The 20,215-nt window shown below is 32.4% G+C and overlaps 1 pseudogene; it reads left to right on the top strand.

The window, feature by feature from the left end:
- Window positions 1-3,195: 3,195 nt before the first annotated feature.
- The window catches only part of LOC100616948 (ubiquitin-conjugating enzyme E2 J1-like), a 47,562-nt pseudogene continuing 30,542 nt past the window's right edge, over window positions 3,196-20,215 (top strand).

Below are 20,215 nucleotides of genomic sequence, written 5' to 3'. Positions count from 1 at the left end.
TCTCCATCCCTATCTGAGTTGGGGGCTATTTTATATTCTAAGAATAATTATTCTTTTATCTTATATTTGTATTCTAGTTTTAGTATAGTGCTTGGCACTTAGTAAGTGCTTAATATAATTTATTTTCTATTTATTCTATTGCTATATCTATTTATCTCAATAAGTAGAGATTATTAACAATTGTAGAGATGTCTCATTAGTAATAGGAGGTACCTGAATTGTGTTTTGAAGCTAGCTAAGAAAGATAAACAAAAGAGGTGAAAGGGAAATGCAATTCAGATGTAGAAAGTACTTGCAACAAGTTACAGAAGCAGAAGGTAGTATATCACATGTGGAAAACAGGTAGTAAGTCAAGTTTAATTGGAACGGAAGGCACATAATATAAAATGATCAGAAATATGAGTGGGGACTGTAGGTTGGAAAGATTTAATACTAGGCTGGGAATTGTTTATTTTTTCCACAGCACCATTAAGGAGACACCGAAGATTTCTGAGTAGGAGAGTGACATGGTCAAATGTCTATTTTAGGAGTTTCAATTTGACAACAATGTGAAAGACAGATTGGAAAAAGGAGAGATTGCTGAATCTGTTCAGGTTATAGGAGATGGAGGTTTTAAATGGAGGAGAGGCTTTGTGAGTAGAAATAAAAGATATAAGAAATGTGATGGCAGAAAAAATAAGACTTGGCAATTGATAAAATATGAAGGCAGTTATGACTCAGTAATAATGAACAATGGACCTGGATTCAGGAAAACCTGATTTCAAATTCAGCCTCAGATACTTATTAGCTGTGTGACTTTGGCACTTCACTTAACCATTGTATGCTTAGGAGGCTAATAGGTGGTTCAGTGGATTTGGATACTAGGGTCAAAAAGACTTGAGTTCAAATTTGGTCTCAGATCCATCCTGGCTATGTCACCCTAGGGAAGTCTCTTAACTTTTGATTATCTGACAAAAGGAGCCATTGGATCCATTGAAGAAAATAGCAAATCATTCCAGTATCCTTGCTTAGAAAACCCCCATGTATAGCTATGGTCTATAGGGTTAAAATGAGCCAGATATGTCTGAACTATGGAATGACAGCAATAACAACAATAACAAAAATATAAAGGTTGATGGAGAAGAAAGAGTCAAAGAACTCAAACCCTTGACAAGATCCTCTATTCTCTTCTTCTTTATTCTCGTCTCTTGTAAAGGGAATGCAAACCAATAAAATGTTCTATTATGATTTAGTATGTAATGCAATAGTAGTTGGCTTCAAAAGGGACATTTTAAAACATTTTGAAATATTTTAAATCTATGTAGTCTATTATTGAGATGAGAGACACCAGAGGGTTCCATCTCAGTAATATGTTTGAGATTGTCTTTCGACATTACAAGGAGAATGTCATTTGACTGGACTGAGTGGAGGATAGGAAGATAAAGGTAATTAATAAATTTCCTTCTCTGGAGATTAAAGTTGCTCAGTGTTCCTAAAACCCTGGGGTTATGTAATGGTTAGTAAAATGGCATAGTTTATCAGTCCATAGTCCATAGTATTTGGAGGAAATTTTGGCAATCAAGTTTCCAGTACACTGTTCACTGAATTAGATCAGTATCTTCGTGGAGTTGGGGAGAAATACATTTTGTGGGGAATCAAGTTTTGATTAGGAGTCTTTTTGTAGTTGGCTGATGATGCTTTGTTTTTATTTCATATTCAAATGTTTGATGGCAAAACAGAGTTCATTATCTTACCATCTAAACATAATCTCTACTCAAAATTCCATTATTTTTTTCTTTTTGGGACAGACACTAACATATTCCCAATAATTTAGGGCTATGACTTTAGGATCATCCTTAACTCTTCAATTTCTTTTACCTTTTTATCTATATTCAGTTATTTGCTGAGATTTACAGATTCAGCCTCTAGAAAATCTCTTGAATCTTTTTCCTCTGTTCAGTCACATCTCTAATTCTGGACCTCTTTACCTATCATCTTGGTTCCTGAAATAATCTTCCATTTAGTGTTTCTGCTTCCAGTTTCCACTTTAATACCTTCCATTCTCCAAATTATTGCAAGAAATCTTACATCAAAGGTAAAGGTTTAACCATATTTGCCTCAGAAACATTCATTGGATCCTCATTGCCTGTAAAATAAAGTACTAACAGCCTCAGATTTAAGATTTAGCAGCCTTTAATATCTGGCTTCTATTTACCTTTGTAATTCCTTTTAATACTATTCCTCTTTATACTAGGCAGATAAATTTTTTGAGTAATCATACAACTCTTTTTGGAAGCCCTTTTAAGGTGATTGATATAATCTTCACTATGATAACTCCAAACATGAATATCTTAAGGGTCTCACCATATAAAAAGAATTGCTTCAAACTATTCATCCTCCAATACATGGGCAAAACCTTTGGCACACAAATATCCCTATTATAAATCTTTTTTGATCTTAACAGTCTAGTGGTCACTGAACAAACTTACCTCTATTAAAGATTTCAAAATTGTGTTATGATTTTTGATATAATCTTGAGGCATCGTATTATAGCCTTAAATGAAACATTTTGTGAGGCAAACTTTTTAATCAACAATGTAGTATTCCATATTCTCTATATCTTGAAGTCAATTGTTTGACAAACTATAATGTGCTCTAAAATAGTATTTGCAAACCAGCCTATTATCTTCTCACATATTTGTGGAGGATTCCCTTAATAAATGCATTTATTTTCATAATTATTTGGTAGAGATGGGAAATAGACATATAGGTTAGTAGTTAATATTTTTAAAGCTTGGTGAAGTTTTGTTTCTTATGTTAGAATGGTATCCCTCCTCCCACTCCCAGCATCATCCCTTATGAATAATAGTATTTTTTAGAGAAAAAAAGTCAGCAGAACTCTTCAATACTAAATCTGAAGATGACACATGCAATGTGTAACGCCCATTTGCCTTTGATATAATTTTCTTACATTAACTTGATTTTCTTGGTAAGTCATTGTTCTTGCCATTTACATTTTTATAGTTACTATTTATATTGTTATCTTGACTCTGCTTAAATCACACTGTATCATATCAATCTCTTCCCACTTGTCTGGATTCATCATAATTTCTTATATTACAGTAATATTCTACTGTATTCTTATTCCACAATTTGTTTAGCCATTCTTAAATTTATAGGTATCTACTTTGTTTTTAATTCTTTGCTATCATAAAAATGTTGTTATGTTTTGGACTTTGTGGGGATGTAGTAGTAGGAGTAGGAGTAGGAGTAGGAGTCATTGTTGTTGTCTTCCATGATGATGATGATGATAATAATGATGGTGTTGATGATGGCACTGGTAGTCTTAGTAGTGGTTTTGTTTTGCCCTCAGGAGATACAGGTTGGTAGATCCATTTCATAATAATGATTAACTCTTGGCAGTCCTGTGCAGAGGTTACTCTGAGCAAACACAGACCTTTCCATAGTTTTCAAAGAGATGACTACATCTACAAATTATTTCTGATCTTTTTATGGATGGCAGTGTTTGTCTAGTCAATCTTAGGGGATTTTTGAGCCAAACACCCCAAATGACAGAAGACGTGGCATCTGAAGGTGATGACTTCTAAGAGGAAAGAAGAAATTTTGCCATGAAGGTGTCTAAGTTACTACCCTACCCTTGAGTACACCCTACCACTCCACTACAGATAACAAGCAATGAAGATCAATATGTAGCCTAATTGATGAGCTAAGAGCACAAGAGAACACTAAGTGGTGGGCAACAGCATCTCAAAGAGTGATGAGGAAAAGCAATACAAGAACATAATGGCATAATTTCTGATTTCCTTACATTGACTAGATTCAGAGAGATCTTTTTACAGACAAAGAATGGAACAATGTGGGAAATATTTGATTGCTTCTATTGGGAGTATCAGATGGGGATGTCTAAAATGAGTTTTTGTAACTCACAGATTTCCTCATGTTTAAAGACTGTTTTAGGCTTTCATGATTTTTTGGGGTGGGGCAGGATCTTAATGTACACAATATTTTAATATTTTAAATAGAATTTATTTAGTATATGTGTTGGAAGTAAATAATTTAATACAATTTAACTATATATGTGTGGTGGCTTCATTATTGTATATTCACATAATTAAGGTCCCTGGGAATGTAATGGGAAAGGTAGAAGATTTAGCTCTGATTCCATCTCTACTGGAAGTCTTTTACATTCTTTCCCCTATACCTCTTCAGTTGCCAGTGTTTTTCCTTTTATACACTATGATTTTCCTTTGACTAAGAAGATATCTCCTATTTATCTATATATTTACAAGTTGGACCCAGTTATTTACATATTGTCTCCTCCTACATATGAATGACACTAAATTTTTTCTATCTTTCTTTGTTTTCCTACTGTTTAAAATGGGGCCTGAGACATAGTAAGTATTTCATAAATACCCATTAATAGACAGACTGGTAGTCAGGAATCCTCTAACAGAAGAGAGATCCACAAATACATAGAACATACCTTGATATAAATGAGATAAGCATTGCCAGTCAGAGAAGGGAAAAGTTAAGTTGTCCAGTCATTTCCACCTCCTTATGACCCCATTTGGGGTTTTCTTGGCAAAAATCCCTGAGTGGTTTATTATTTCCTTTTTGAGCACATTTTACAGATTAGGAAACAGAGTTACGAGACTTGTCTAGTGTCATACAGCTAGTAAATATCTGAAGCCACATTTAAAGTCTAAACTTCAGGCCTGCAGTCCTGAGCTATGTGGCTAGGAGGTCTAAGTATCTAGCTCACTGCAAACCATGGGAATTTTGATGTTTCCTAGGAATAGCCTCTGGTATTTGGTGGAGTACATAACTTCATGGCTACATAATATGGCCATTGACTATGCTATCCACCTTTTTTTTTGAACAGTATCTGATGTTTAGATAGGACAAAACTCATCCACACTTCCAGGCTAATCTGGAATTATTAAAAAGGTGTTTACTTAAATAAATTCTCATTAGTCTGTACTGTGTTGTAGACTTGTACTTGCTCAGTGACCCGCCCCCCCCCCCATGTATTTTACTTTTGTAATTTTGCTTGTTCTTTTCCAGGTTAAATCCTGTTCTAAAACTCTTTTGTATGGAACTCTTTTCTTATTAGTGGAGATGAATGCCCTACCTTAAATAATGAGGGGCAGGCAGATTTGGTGAGTGGGAGAAAGGAATATGGAAAAAATTTTCCAATTAAAATAAAATATTTTTCACTGGGGTGTAGGTATTTGTGTGTGGGGAATTGTAGCCAGTTTTTCTGGTAAAGACCTCATATCTCAAACATCTAGAAAATTGCATTAAATTTATAATAACACAAGTCATTCTCCAACTGATAAATAAGAAAAAAATGAATAGGCAATTTTCAGAAAAGAAATCAAAGCCATCTTTGGTTATATGAAAAAAAATGCTCTAAATCATTATTAAAGGCAAATGAAAACAACTCTGAAGAATCAATGCTTATCAGATTGATTTATAAAACAGAAAAGGAAAATGACAAATGTTAAAAGATGTGGGAAAATTAGGACATTAATAAATTGTTGATATAGTTGTGAAGTAGTTCAAATATTCTGGAAAAAGATTTTGAACTATGCCCCCAAATCTATAAAATTGTATATATCCTTTAATCGTGTAATATCACTACTAGGTCTGTATCAATGGCTGAAGAAAACATGGTATAAGATGATGATGGAATTCTATTGTGCTTTTTAGAAATGATAAAAAAGGTGTTTTGGGGGTGGGAACTTGAGAATACATATGAATCCATGTGAAGTGAAGTGAATAGAGCTAGGAGAACACTGTACACATTAATAGCAATATTGTAAGGTTATTTAACTCTGAAAGATTTACCTATTCTAATCAAGACAATGATTGAAGTTCCAAAGGACTCATGGTAGAAAAGAATCCACCTCCAGAGAGGAAACTGGTGAATTCTGAATGTAGACTGAAGAATACTAAAACAAACTTTATTTTTCGGTTTCATTATTTTTCAATGTTTTCTTTGGCAACATGGCTAAAACAGAAATATTTGTTACATTCCTTCAAATGTATTGTCAATATCAAATTGCTTGACATCTCAAAAAGGGGATAGAGATAGGATAGGACAGAATTTAGAAATAAAAATTAAAAAACAGTTTTAGTTTCTTCATAGCTTATGGAAAATATATAACAAAATATTTTAAATATTAAAAACAAATTATCAAAAAATAAAATAATAAGTGGTTCAGCATGAATATCACTCTATTTTTAAGCTGCCAAAAGCTTTAACTATGGCTTGATACAAATGTAATGCAAATGGAATTATTCGGTCAGTGGACCATGTAACTAAATTGGCTTAAAATGGAAGTATTGATTTTTATAGAGATCTTCCCAATTACATTCTGATCCTGGAACTGTGATTACCCAACTTAAATTTTATTCTTCTCTAAATTATATGCAAATACACTGAGTGATTGGTCTCTTCCAAACTCCTGCTGCTTGTCAATATGTTTTTCCTCATGGTGCCAGAAGAGCAATTGAAAGGCATATCTTTGAAACTGGAGAAATAAAGTTAAATTGCAATGCCAATTATCATGAACTCTGGTAGAATGAGAGTGAAAATATCTAAGATTACTATTTTTACACTCAAGAGTTCATTTCATATTCATACAGTATCAGTCTTAAAATGGAGAGGAACATAATAATTGAACAAAACATTTTTCTTTGTCTGGAAAATAAACATGTTAATTTATATTAGGGCCTCACACTGTGTCAACATGGATATTAAGGTTGTTGTTGGTGGTGGTATAGAATAACTTAGGCAAATGAATAGAAAATGAAATGCCATGAGTATGGATACAAGTAAACTTAATTCAAGGAAAGGGATGAAACTAGAATCTCTTGCTGATATTGCAAATATGAATGAAGAAAATGGAAGACAGGAATCATTTACTAGGTTAGGATATGTATGTATATATATATATGTGCACATATTTACATATATATGAATATGTATATATAAGTGACATATACACATATATCTATAGAAGACCTCTTATCATTGCAAATTAAAATAAGGTATAAATTGAATTTGGGCACAATTCAGGAATCCATTTAATTCTATATGGGGAAATGGCCATAGCCCTTTCAAGTTAAGAACAAGAGAAATAATTTTAAGTACTTTGTTCACAAAATTTGAATCTATGAAATTAACGGAATTATGCTTTGAAAATCCTCTTTCTTTTGACAGAGAAACTTACATTATTCACATCATAGAATCATAGAGTTTTGGTGTTTCAGTTATCCTTATCAATGTCCTAATACTTCAGTTCTTCAGTATTTTATTTCACTCATTCTTGATTCAGATCTTTGACTTTATTTGTGTGGGGTCATACTTCACTAATGGTGATTGCCACTGCTCTCCATGTTTTGTCCAGCCTTTGTAATCCATGCTTAGGTAAGTTGGTTTAAGCTCAAAACCTTCCAGATAAAGATTTCTCGGTATAGTATTTGAAAATCCCCTGGCTGTGATTATGCTAAAATTAGAAACAAAAATTGAAATTTTAGGGTGAACTATGGACCTAACATTGACAGTAATATCAAGAGCCTTTTACAGCCATTTATGATGTTTGTATATAATTCAAAGAAAATCAACAATGATTTTTCAACCTACTTTTAATAACAATTCTGGTCAACGAAAGTACAAAGATGAAGAATCTTCAAAGAATTTGTATTTAATTGGGAAGATGGACAACTAGAGGGACAGCTGAAATGGTTTTAATTCCTTCCTTATGTGAGGAGCAGGAGACTACATCACTATGAACAGAATGCTCTAAGTTCCACCAGGGAGAGGCACAAGTTATGTATTCTTGAGCCAACATTCCCATTTTTTTACCAGAAGAATGTGAAACAATGAGGTATAAAACTGTACTCAAATGTTAATAAATCATAAGTAGCATATACAAGGAGACTAGTTTATGAGTTATATATTAAGGATTTCAATTTGTGAAATAAAATTTATAAATTTCTCAAAGAATGATGAAAGAATTTTAAGTAAATAACAAAATTTTATATTTTCAAACACTTGGTGAATGATTTTGTATTTACATTGCCCTGGTAAGAGGAAAAGAAAGCTAAAATGTTAGAATTCAAGAAGATAGAAAATTGGAGCCTTTAAGAGCATTAGGTAGGTTGCTCATAATTATTTTGCAATAAAATCCATAGAGAAATTCTATTCAATCCTTAGCATTTCAACAAGAAATATCTTTTGCTAAAGATGGAAAAGACAGTTGTGTGTTGCTTTGTCTGGAAGAATTTAAGGTGTAGGTGCTGATAATATTCAAAAACCTTCAAAAGGGTACAGTTAACTTTTTTCAGTATTTCCTGGTAACCAAAGAGATTGACTGAATAATCTTTTCTGTCATTATATAGATAATTCTTACAAACAACAGCAGTTTAAACATGCTTCCTAATTGCTTCCTCTAAGTTATCAAAGTTATCTTGTTGCAAAAATCAAATGAATTACTTCAATACCAAAAAGAAAAGTGAACCTTCTTTCTTTCTTTGCTTAGACAGGGAAGAATGAGGGGAGAGACTTTCATATTTGTTCCATTGAAAATATGTAATGATGTTGTAGTTGTCTTCTTTATAGACACATATCTATTGATAAAAAGAAATCACTGTCCTTTTTCCAGCCTCTCAAAATAATCTTTGTTTTAGAATAATCATTTGCACCTACTAGCTGCATATTATGAATTTTGACTTGACCTTGTCATGAACACAGCATTAATTTCCAATTTCTCTATTGCACTGAAGAAATTGTTTGGTGAATCAGATGGCCACATATATAACTGATATATTTCTAATGATGTTTGAATTTTGCTCTCTAATTGCTTTAATGATGTTGAAAGACATTATATTAGTTGTTTGGTTTATTTGCTTGTTTTGCAAATGCATGGTGACATCACTAGCATTAACATTTCAGATGATTAAAAGAACAAAATAGTTTTATACTATTTTTACTTTCTATTTTAATAAGTAAAAACTGTTATGGGCAGCTAGCTAGTACAGTGGATGGAGTATTGGGTTTGTAAGGGGGGAAAGCATTAATTTTTAAAGGGTTGGACTGCATTATATAAGCATGTGGTCACCAGGAATTTAATTTATTCCAAAGAGATTTATTTATAATTTATTTACAAAATGTAGAAAGAGTGAGGTAAGAAAATCAGAGAGAGGATTGAATAAGATATCTAGCTCAAGCACTAAGTAATTTACTTCTGGCCCCTAGTCTAATCTGTGTGGAGAGTTGGTTCTTAGCTGGCCTCAGTAAATCTGAGGACCTTGGGAAAACAACTCTATCAAGAGGCTAGTGTCTCCTGAGGATAGTTTCTTCAGAAAATATCCAGGAACGGAGTCAGCTCTTTCACTCACCATGTGTGAGTCCAACAGTCTCTTCAGGAACAGGGTCTCAGGTTTAGTCAGGAGATATCTCTTTCAGACTCCACTTCAAAGAATAAAGAAGTGTCCCTCACAAGAAGTGACAACTCCTTTTAAAGATGCTTCTTTTGTGTCACTTCCTGTGTCTTCCCCTAATTTTATGTCTACCAATCACAGTTGAAGCTTTGTTTTAAGACTGCCCTGGGGCAGTTAGTTTAATTCTGATTCATCACCCACTATTGTACACATGGGTCACAGACCTCCCACTTAATGATTAAGTAGGATGTTTATACTTTTGGTGAATAGATCTAAATATGGGGTAGATCTCCATATTCGACTTTTAAGTATGGTGTTTACACTTTTGAAGATTAAAATCTAAAAATAGGCAGGGTTTACAATTTAATCTTCACAGGTTCAGAATGAAGAAGACTCATCTTCATAAGTTCACATGTAACTTCAAATACTTGATAACCATGTAATCCTGGGTAAGTTACTTAATCTTTTTTGTCTCAGTTCTTTGCCTGAAAATGAGAAAAAGGAAAAGGAGAGCCACTCTGGTATTTTGTCAAGAAAACCCCAAAATAGGATCTTGAAGATCGGACAAGACTAATATAACAACTGTGACATTATGTAGCATGTTAAAAGAGTCTTTCCTAAAAGATATCTATGTATTTAAATTATTTTAGAATTCCAGTGACCAGCTAGCAGAAATAATGAACATATTGAGTTCTTATATTTATATGATAAGGTAAAGAAAGGTAAGAATAAAAGGTGTGATAAGAGAAGAAAGGCAAGAAGATTGTTCTTAGAAATGCTGAATACAAATTTGTAATATACATATATAGCTACTGTGAGTTAAGAAGTGCCATTAAAAACAAAACAAAATACAAATGTTACTTTTATAATGTACCTCATGATATGAAAAAAATTCCTATGTATTATCTCAGTTTACTTTTCTATATAAATAGGAAATTAAATGAGATGATTCCTGAGATTCCTTCTGGTTCTGAAATTTTGTGATTTTTCTGAATTATATCTAATTAGTCACCAAGTCCAGACAACTGTAGTTGCAGTGTTTCATTCCCACCTTTTTTTTTTAATTCCTTCAGTTGTCACTATAGTTCAGGTCTTTATTAATTCCCTTTTGGAATAATACAATGGCTATCCTCCTTGATATACCATATTCCAGTCAGTTCTGACAACTGTCCTTGTCTGTATATATTTACTTAAATGAATCTCTAGGCTTATAATCTATTTGTCTTGCATCCATTCCATTCATTTTAAACTCTTCTTTGTCACCTACTAAATTGTAAAGATAAATTTTTAACAAACTCCTATTTTAAAATTTAGTTTTCTAGTAAATACTTTTGGTCCTGGATGAACAAAATCAATGTATAGATCTGTGCCTTAAGAGATGGAGAATAGTGGCAAAATTAACATACCAGCAAAAGACATTTAAAATGGAATGTCCCTTATTATGCAATATTTGAATGATAAAATCACAGAATGTCTAGTTGAGAAGGCCTTGGAGACCATTTAGTTGGTCCAGCTCCTGAATTTTGCAGAGGAAAAGCATATAATTTATGTAATTTCCTCAACATACCTTAGAAATTTGGTAGTAGATCCAGGATTAGAAACTATTTCTTATGAAAGAATGTTTTTAGAGAAGAAAATGTAAGATATGAACATCAAAAGTGACATAACTCACCACATTTAAATTATTTGTTTAAAAATGAATTTAAATAATAGTTTATATGACTTACATATATCATATTTTTTCTACTTTCAGAAAAATTTTTATTCAATAAAGTTTTTTTTAAAGTGGAAGAAGAGGAAAAGTCCAGAAAATTAAAAAAAAGTTTTAAGTTATATTATAAAGATTAATTAGTTAATTAGCTCCATTAAAGAATAAGTACTGGGTAGAAATAAAGATTTTAGCATAGAGATAATTTACATCTTACATGAACTCTTTTAGCAGAGGGAAGAATGTTTGTGGGGTTCCTTAAATGGAATTTCCAGAATCCCTCAGGAGAGGGCAGTTAGGAATACTGGACCCTGTCTGGGAGGTGACTGAAAGAGGAGGTATTTGGAGAGTTTTTCTGAGAACCCTCTGAGAAAAGGGAAGAGACTTGACTTGGAAAGCTAACATCTTGGAAGGTGGGAAGAGAATTATTGGAGTGAAGATCAGTTCTCCAGAAAGGGAGAAGATGCTGCCAATAGGAAGAGCTGTTTTGCTCTCATTGAATCAGTGTGAGGGTCTGATACCTGCTGTGAAGAGAGAGAGAAAGCTATTTTTGATCTCTAACTGCCATTCTGGATCAGTTAGGGAATACATCTAGTTATTATAATTAAAGGAGATTAATAATAATAAGCATATATTCGAATAAGGTAGACAGATAGATTTGGGGGTTTAGTTAATCATTTGAGAATAGTATTAAGGAGAATCACCTTTGATAATTAAGAAGACTTCCCTTGTGGGAAAGATTGGGTTCTGGGTTATTATTTAGATTTTGTAGTTTTAGGGCAATATATCTCCTACCTATCTGTATTTCCTTTTTCTGTCCCTGATCCTTCTAAATTAGTTTAATAAACAGGGTTTTTTGTAACCTGTTTCCAGCAGAATTCATCATCTGCCAGTCTAACAAATCCTACTACCACCACCAACTGAATCTCCCTATCAGTGATAGTTTGTCAATATTTATTGACATCAATACGTAGTAGATCAGTTTCTAACATAACAATATGCAATACTTCACATATTGCCACATTTGGTTTTTGATGACTTAAAAAATCTGTGATTTTCTATTCAATTCTTATTACTCAAAACGTCTGTTGATTCCAGTTCCAAATAAATATCAGTCCAACCTGAAACAGCATAGAGAAAATACAACTAAAGCAAAATGCCAAGATAAATATATATCCCAAATTTACTATCATTGAGTTGACATGAGACAATAAGTAGTTGTAATGATGAGATACAGCAAAGTTAATTAAAATCAAAATTAAATATAGGAACAATGACATGTTTAAAGGTATTAAGCTCTCTCTATATTTTAGACAACTAAAGAAATAGGAACTACAATATTAAAGTAAAAGTTCAATGATTTAAATTGAAAAGAAAAAAAAGGAAAGGCTTTACAGGATCAAACTTTTAGAGCTAATGAGGGCATTAGAAATACCATGCCTGGCACAAAGTAGGTGCTTAATGTTTATTGAATGACTAGAAACTGAGGTTCAAAAGTCTGATATTCCTGACTCTGAATCCAGCAGTCTATTCAGTATAGATTAGTGATTAAGTGTATATTAATTGACTAGTTCAATGAACCTGGTGTCAGCATGGGTAGAGTTCCAATCCTTCCTCAGATACAAGATATAAGACCCTAGTCAAATGACTCAAACTGTTTGCCTCAGTTTCTTCATTGGTAAAGTAGGAATAGTAATAGCACCCATCTCTGAGTGTTTTTGTGTACATAAAATGAGATATTTGTGAAACTGCAAATTTTAAAGCACTCTATTAATACTACCTGATAATGCAATTATTATACCCCTCAGCTCTGAATTCAGCAACCCCTTATCATACTATGGTCAGTAAAGTTAAGGGAATTGCAGACATGAGGAGAATTTAGAAAAAAATGGCATATGTCAGAATTAAATGAAAAAAGGTAGAAAGCATACTTCTTATTTGAAAGCTTTTAAACATTTTTGAAAAATTATCATATCCCTGGGGCACAAAGAAATTATAAATGACTTCAGAAATAAAGGAAAATTTGAAAGTTATCATACCATATCATAACATAATAAATATAGTAATCAGCAAAGGAAATGGATCAAAATAAAGAATTGGCTTTTAATGAAACTTGATATATTCTTTATAGATATTGGAGAACAAAAAATAAATGTCCAAACCTGACCAGATTGTAAAAACAATAAAATGTATTAATGATAATGACAATGTAAATATTACAGAGCAAAATTTATGGACTGTAGCTAACATATTTCTCAGAGGTTAATTTGTATTTGTGAATTCTTATATTGACAAAAGTGAGGGAAAATATGACTAATGGTTTGACTTTTAATTTAAATAAATAGAAAACTAACAGATTAATAGACTATAACCAAGCACAAACCAAACAAGAAATCATTATAAAGTAGAAATGTAAAAAGTTTCTTTTTTAAAAAGGGAATTGAATAAAATAAAGATGTTTAAAAAGATAATTATGGTTTATAAATCTTCAGGAAAACAATTAAAATGATAAAAAACTAATATTGGAAAAGTAGGGGTTCACAATGGATACAGGTCAAAACACATGTCTATACCTATAGATGCATGACAAAAACAGAATGTAAAAGAGGGAAATATATATCAATCTAAAATAATTTAACAGAGAGAAAATTATAGACCAGTTGGCAGGAAATATTTGAGTAGGCCATTAATGAGCACTCCCTTTTAAAAATCTTTCTACAACCAAGTATGACTTGTGACTTGTATCAAACAACAAAATAACAAACATTAAATACATAATATAATAAATTTTGAAATAAAAAAGGTATCTCCACTACAATAGCCAGGGCCTTCACCAAACAAACATGGACCTTTTTTTCCTAATCATTGAAAGCACCTGGAATTAGACTTCATTTAATATAGAACTCTTCATATATTATTTGGTTGAGAATTTCTTCCAACTTATTCAAGATAGTTAAGCATGTTACCATAGCAAAATCTAAAATTACATTAGTGCTACACCTGCTTCTCATCACAAACATTTTGAAGGATCTAAATTTTTTACATTGCTTTTAATTGACTATGCTTTTGCTTTTAATTGCTTTTAATCTTGGATTAAATTTAGGTAGTGACTTTCCATTTAATTTGATGTTTTCTGTAGTTAGAAAGGTACAATCTCATCAAGACTAACTTTTTATTTAGTCTTCTGAATGAAATTTACATACAAGTATTGAAAGACTTGATTGAAATTTATAGTCTAAATCATTGCCAGTTATATATCATTTGTTCCATGGGGTTTTGAAAGCAAATTGTGTTAAGAGAAATAATTCTTCCTTCCATTCTCCCATCTCTTTTCATTTGTATTCATAGCAGTGTTTTGGTCTTAAAATGAATTGACTTTAATTGAAACTTGATATGTTCCTGATTAGATATTGGAGAAAAGGCCCCATAATTAATGATATAGCTGAATTCCTGGAAAGTTTGCTGTGAAATGAATTTCTATAATGTCAATCCTGCATACTCATTGGTCCCCATCATAAAATGTAGCATGAGTACAGCTGTTAAACATTTTTTTCATCTCTGGACTAACAAAAGTACCTTTGCGATTTTAGTAAAAACATTTAAGATAAAGTGAGAAATTATGAGTTTTATAAAATATAAACCATTAGCAACATTGTTGTAATAAAAATAAAATAGCAACTAATGTTAAAGATGCCTTACTATACCTTTCTTATTGTTTCCACAGTCGAGGCACAAGCCCTAAAGCTTTAATAATTAGACAAAGCCTTTAATTCTATATTCAAGATCATCATTATGATTCTTAGCACTTGCCTCATTATCACTTTTTTCATTATGAGCATTAATTATAAAATAATGGATTTGGAGAAATGATATATTCCAAACTCATTTTTACAGATAAAGAATTGAGTAGCATCGAGGTGAGCTAAATTGGTGACAACTATTTAAAGGTAGATCTAGGAATTGAACTGAGTTGTCAACTCCTAATATGTTCCTGTTTTCACTGTTTCACTTGGCTCATGAACCCCTTTAGGAACTTTTTATCTAGTAAAAACTGTAATGTTTACTAAACTTACCAGTAGCTAATAGTACATATGAATTAAAACTTCAAAACTTAAAAAAAATTTTTAAAAAAATTAAAAAAAAAACTTAAAAACTTAAAAAAAATTAAAAATAAAAAAACTACAGTTTCTAAATTCTGCTTATATGTGGAGGTATACTTCAGTTTCATTTTGGGTCTAATTTATTAACTGGCTATATGCAATAGAAAGCTACTAATGGGGATATTGAGACTTTCTTGTTCAGCCATTCCATTGGGTCCAACTCTCCATGACCTCCTGGACCTAATATGCAAATTCTGCCCATGGGGTTAACTTGGCAAAGATACTGAAGTGATTTGCACTTCTTTCACCAGTTTAATTAAGAAAATTAGAAAAACAATTAGGAATTAAGACAAATAGAGGTTAAGTGACTTACTCAGGGTCACATAGGTAATATGTTTCCAAGACTGGATTTCAGCTTAGGTCTTTCTGATTCTAGGCTGAGGTCTTTTGGAGACAGAATTCATGGCATCTATCATTCTAATATGTCAAGGGAATTAATATAGCTGAAAGGAGGGAGGCCAGTTGAGTCTCATGACAAGGATAGGTGGGAGAAGGCAAGGTAGAAATCATTCTCTGAAAGAGTCATCTAGATGCCTCCATGGAGGTCTAGGTAGGTCAATTAAATTCTTGTACTTATTTCCTTACTCAAGCAGTTCTATAGCTTTCCCTAATACAATTATCATGACATTTATAAGGCAGTTTTTAGTCATTTTTTAATTGATAAATTTTGACCCATGTTATAAAGCCAAAGAAGGTATAAGTATTTGGATACCTGTTTGGTAACTAGTATGGAGATCTGAGATCTCAATGTAGGGCAGGAGCTCCATTATGGCACTGGAAGTTAAGCAATGCCCCAGGAGACAAGAGAGTAGCCATAGGGAATTATTGGTTTGATTGTAGCAAACTACCATGATTCATTCCTAAAAAGATAGAAGAGGAGAAGCCTAACATCCAGGCAGCTAGAAATATAGATATTGATTATAACACTTTTCTCTTTTCCAAATATTAGACAAGAGGCTCAAAAAGTTCCAGTATTAGTGAAGCTTGAAACAATAATTCCATAGGAAAAAAGTTATGAGTAGACAGTATATTTTCATTTTATTATGACCTAACTAGGCATTTCAAGAGAAAAGAAGTTGAGAATATTTGATGTCTATAGCTGCATTGAAAAGTCTTTGGGGACAGAATTTCTGACATCTGTCATCCTAAAATATCATTATGTGTATTAACATTTCTGAGAAGGGAAGATCAGGTCAGTCTCTTGACAAGGGTAGGTGGGAGAAGGCATGGTAGAAACAATGCTCTAAAAGAAAAACCAGGATATCTTAAAGGAAAAGAACTCTCTAATATGTCACTTTTTAGCTACTCATTGTTGATAAACCTTAACTATAAAATATCTAGCTACCATTACTGCTAATATTATTAATATGTTATTATTGCTATTGATGTTTTGATTGTTTCACATAAAAATTTATAGCCCTGGTATTTAAGAACCTTAAATGAGTACAAATTATCTTTCAAGCAACGTCTCATACCATTTTCTCTTCAATTTTCAAACAGTTATTATCTATTTCCTTGTCTAATTTTTCCCTCCTAAACCCCAAATCTCTAATCATTGTCATCATTCTACATCATTCTTCCTAGCACAGGAATATAATAAACCCTTTCTACAAGCTTGCTATATCTTTCTACCTACCTACCTACTTACCTATCCATCCATCTATCTATCTATCTATCTATCTATCTATCTATCTATCTATCTATCTATCTATCTATCTGTCTGTCTGTCTGTCTGTCCATCTGTCTATCTATCTATCTGTCTGTCTGTCTGTCTGTCTGTCTATCTATCTATCTATATTTCTATCCTTCTATAAGATTTATTCTGCTGTATCATTTTTATTTCTTGTAGCTTCACTTAATTGTTTGATGTCTAATACAGTTCTGAAACATTGAAATTTTGAAGCCTTTTCACCCATTCCTTTGTCCTGACAATCCTAGGACTGCCCATACATTCCCTGCCCCAGAGCAGCTTCTAAAACTAACATAATTAAAGATTGAGAATATAAAGCCAAGCTTGTCTAATAAACAAAAAACTAGTTTTGGCCAAATATGTATGAGGGGCATCAAGACTGTGTCCTTGATTCCCCCACAAAGATGAACAGGGAAAAGTCTATCTCAGCCAGGGTAACTTAATTTCTTTATCTAGATTAGCAATGATATTGGGATCTTATAACCAGGCAAGGGATTTTCTTTATTATCATGAGATAGATGATCCAGGAGTGACTGGAAAATATTAGTCCACATCCACATTAGATATCCACCAATTAGAGATATTTTGTGCTGTCTATGGGAGAGATGAAAAACAAAGTTCCAAAATTATATCTAATGTCAAGATGCTGAATGCATTTATCTTTCATCACTGAGAGAGATTATGGAGCAATTAATTATTGGTTATTGCTAACCTGATCAACAAATGGATTTTTCTTATCCCTTATTGTCTATCCAGCTATTTTTGTATTATGTTATTTGTATCATTTAGTTGTTAGTATTGTATTTAGTCTATAACCCAAAGGGTCATATGGGCTACTTGGCCCCAACTTGTTGGAGAGACTTCTGAACTTATATTGATCTGATCAGCTACAGTCAGACACACTATATATTGACCCCAATATCAGGATAACATTTTTGTCCTCATCACGTAAAAGGACAATGAATCAGTTGTGTACCTTTCTTTTAGGTTATCAGGTCTGTGAGAATAGGCTCCAATTAGAATGAAAGTACCTGGTGTCACCAGGCATGGTTCTGAAGTCTAGAATATATGAATAAGCTCAGTAGGAAATGAAGACCAGTTTGGTCTCCACAAAAGGGAGGCTTCAGGAGAAACTTAGCAATGAGAGAAGGAAGTGGGCCTTATAGAGGAATGGTGCAAGTTTAGAAGTCTGCAGAGTTGGTTGTTTGTTCCAGAGTGAGGAGGACTTGGGCACTGAGGGAATTTCTAGGATAAGACAGCATAGTTTAGAAGTGTAGGAGCCAAGAATAAGGCTGAGAGAGGAATGCCAACAATTATTTGAGAATTTACTGTCATAGAAAGGTTGCAATCTTTCTTGATGTAAGGAATCTTTTGTGACAAAACCATAGGCTTAGGAAGCAGCCAGGAAGATATTCATTCAGAAAATCTGAAAATTTGTTTTTCTTGGTATTCTATTTTCTTTATTACACAAACTAGTTAATATACTCAAGTGTTCCAGAATAGTCATCATAATTAGCTGAAATTGACTATGCTTTTTTTATATAGAAAGGATTCTATCCAGACAAAAAATGATTGAGAAGTTGATGGAAGGTGATTGTTACATCCACAATCCCGAAAGATACAATGGATTAAATCTCAACGGTCCCTCTAAGGCAGTGATGGTGACCCTATAGCATGTGTGCCAAAGATGGCATGCAGAGACCTCTCTGTAGACATGTGCACCATTGCCTGCCAGAGTTAGTTACTAGAATGGCAGAGGGACTCAGGTGAAGCTGCTCCTTTTCCTTTCTTCACCATAACTCCCTACTGCTATGCACAGCAGCCCAGTGTAAGTAGTTACTTCCTCCCCTAAATAGAGAGCCCAGGTCACTACCCTCCCTTGTTCCCTCCCCTGTCTGGGGCAAGGGAGGTACAGGGTGTGGCATTCAGTCTCTGGGGTTGGGGCATGGCATGACACATGGTCTCTAAAAGGTTTGCCTTCACTGCTCTAGTATAACAATTATCTTTCTATGCTTCTAGGTAGTATTCCTACTTAGTAACAATTTCTAATTAATGCCCTTTGCAGAGCTCACTGAAAAGAATAATTTAGCAAACTCCAATTATTCCATCAGTTAATCACTTAGTGAAAGGGAAAGAGGATATCTTAAGTGAATAAACATTAGACTTTCTAATATGTGTTTAAGTTCATATAAAAAAGAAAGACTTTCCATATACATGGTATTTAGGATTTTTAATATTTAATAAGCATTTTTAAGAATCAACTACCAGGTGCTATTAAGTATTGGCTATCTATTGATCTGCCAATCCAGTATATGTGTATAAACATAAAATGATATGTACATCTATAAATATGCAAATATAGATATATAATTGCATATAAAAGTTTTTGAATTTAAAAATCCATTTTTCTATATTGACTTTAATTTTTAATTTACATAATTTAGTTTTCCTGTCTTCTTTATCATGTTTGTTAAGAGATTATTAATTTTGTTACTTTTTAAAAAGAAAAGCTTATATTTTATAAATTCTATAATCCTTTTATTTCTGTTTCTCTGTCTAGTTTTTAGTGATATTTTCTTTTGTATTTTTAAGGTTGATAATTGTCTGGTTTCCAGTATTTTAAAGTATATAGAAAGTTTGTTGATTCTCTTTTTGCATTGTGTATATAGATATAAATATATTGCTTTCCTCTAAAGATTTTTTATTCTCAAAGTTTTTGAATATTACATTGTTATGATTTTCTTTAATAAATCATCTATTGTCCTTTGTCCTACAATTTGTTCTTTGATCCATAATTCAGAGTATTGTTACTTGTTCTTTGTTTAGACCTTTTGTTCAGATTTATTGTATTCATTTGTTGTGGCTTGTAAAGTATGCATTTATTGAATCATTTAAAAATTTATTAAGATTCTTGTGTTCCGAATCATGTAATGAATTTCTTTGAAATAGCAAAGGATGATGAGAATAATAAGTATTTGTTAATATTTGTACCCCAAAATTTCCATAGGTCATTACATTTATACAGAAATTAATTTAGCTCAATATTGCCCTTCTTGTTTATATTTCCATTTGATTGATCTTTCTTTAATGAAGGAAAATTAGTCTCTTACTATTTGAGGATTTCTATCAAAGTCTTATTATCAGTCATCTACCTTTTCTTTAAAAATTTAATTTCTATGCCATTTAGTGGATATATTTATTTATTTA

The sequence above is a fragment of the Monodelphis domestica genome, chromosome 6, assembly GCF_027887165.1.
Source record: "Monodelphis domestica isolate mMonDom1 chromosome 6, mMonDom1.pri, whole genome shotgun sequence".
In the NCBI taxonomy this organism is placed as follows: domain Eukaryota; kingdom Metazoa; phylum Chordata; class Mammalia; order Didelphimorphia; family Didelphidae; genus Monodelphis; species Monodelphis domestica.
This window is presented reverse-complemented; position numbering and strand designations above follow the sequence as displayed.